The following is a 1,797-nucleotide window of genomic DNA, read 5'->3' as shown; positions in this document are numbered from 1 at the left end:
GTGCCTGTAATCCCAGCTACTCAGGAGGCTGAGGCAGGAGAATTGCCTGAACCCAGGAGGCGGAGGTTGCGGTGAGCCGAGATCGTGCCATCTACACTTAGTGTCTCCAGCTCTTTCTAACTCATTTAGCTCATTTCATCATCTTTTTTCCTACCATGAACTTATAAAAACAGAAATGTTAAAAGATTGCAAAACATTTGAAAACATATTGTCAACATGAAATAATTATAATCATCCTTTAATAAATTCTACGTTTTGAATACTTTTATCACTTTGTGATCTTCATACGTTAATACATTAAGGCACAATCAGAGGGGAAAATCTAAACATTCATTCTACCAGGTAATGATGAAAAGAGGATGTGTATGATTTAGTTTTTTTGAAATATTATGGACAGCAATAAACAGTGGAAATGGTAAGCATCTGGGATAACAGTGGGCCTGGCCAGGAATGTCTGGTGATGTCTTAAGCTCTTTAAAGCCTTTACGTGTGCCATTTCTTCTGCCTGGGATATTCTTCCTCTCTTTCTCACTCTTGATCTGGCTAATTTCTATTTATCACTTAGCATTCTTCTTAAATGTCACCACCTCAGATAAATCCCTGATCCCAATCTAAATCAGCTTCCACTTCCTGCTAATCTCTCTGATAGAACCCAGTTTTTTTCCTTCTTGGTACTTTTCACTAGATAAAAGTATATATTGTATGTTCATTGCTAAATGTCCATCTCACTCTTGAGGGAAGAAACCAAGATTGTTTGGTTCTTCTACTATAGTTGCAATTCTGCTATAGTTGCAATATTGATAGTGCCTATCAATATTAATAGTTATCAAATAAGTGAATCCTTAAAGTTCTTAGAAGGAAGAACCATTACATTTATGAATTATAACTCCATTTATACTACTGGCTGTCAAAGGTGAATTTGCTTGTCCTAAGTTTAAAAGTATACCTCAGTTGGAACTATTAGGTATTGTTCCCTGGATAAATTAAAATAAATGTATTTATATATCTACTGTAGATTTGAATTTTATGTCGTATTTTGTTGTAGGAAGCCAGAAGCCCCACCAAGACCTTGTCGTAAATAATCTTTTCTATAAAAAGTTACAAATGGCTAACTTTATAATTAGGTATAGTAGGGGATGCCTGCTGCTTGGGCTACGCAGCTTCCTTTCCTCCTTATTTAGGTTATAGAACCAAGAACCACTCAGTATGGCCTATCAAGTTGTACGTTGCACAACTCCAGGAGGCCCCAAACAGATGGACTATAAAATGGATTAGAGTCTGGAGCTGGGCAACACCTCCCTGACAGAACTCTTTGTTTTGGTAAATGCCCATCTACCCAGGCAGTCCAACCTGTGGGTCTGCTCTCTTTCCACAGTAGTAGATGTGATCCAGACCAGCCAATTGGAGTACTATCTCTAGAAATTATCATTGATTACTGCAGGCCTTGGCACATGATCTAAGGAAGTCAACCAGCACTTTGAGGGGGATTATATAGATGGTGGAGAAGACAGAACATTGCCCGATATTTCCAAAACTGAGAAGCATGAAAGTCTAGCTGGTAGGGGTTATTTTGCCACAATACAATAAGAGCTTGCCTGCAAATGAAGTCTGCAGAGAAAAAGCAGACCTGAAAGAAGAATAAAAGGAGACAGATTCTTATTCATGGGATTGTTGGTTATGTGAGCTAATAAATTATTTCCCTTGCTTAGGGGAGTTTGAGTTGGATCTTTGTCACTTGCAACCCAAGAGTCCTGGCTAACACAGATGCATAAGCAAAACCGTAAACCAGGAACTTGA

General features: G+C 38.3%; 1 long non-coding RNA gene across 1 annotated transcript in view; it reads left to right on the top strand.

The window, feature by feature from the left end:
• The window catches only part of LOC119472622, an 18,155-nt gene extending 16,703 nt beyond the window's left edge, over positions 1-1,452 (top strand). Inside the window, exon 3 of the long non-coding RNA XR_005201778.1 lies at positions 1,442-1,452. This is a non-coding gene — a long non-coding RNA (uncharacterized LOC119472622). The remainder of the gene's footprint in view (positions 1-1,441) is intronic.
• The last annotated feature ends 345 nt before the right edge of the window (positions 1,453-1,797 follow it).

Source organism: Cebus imitator, unplaced genomic scaffold (assembly GCF_001604975.1).
Source record: "Cebus imitator isolate Cc_AM_T3 unplaced genomic scaffold, Cebus_imitator-1.0 Scaffold109, whole genome shotgun sequence".
Taxonomy (NCBI): Eukaryota; Metazoa; Chordata; class Mammalia; order Primates; family Cebidae; genus Cebus; species Cebus imitator.
This window is presented reverse-complemented; position numbering and strand designations above follow the sequence as displayed.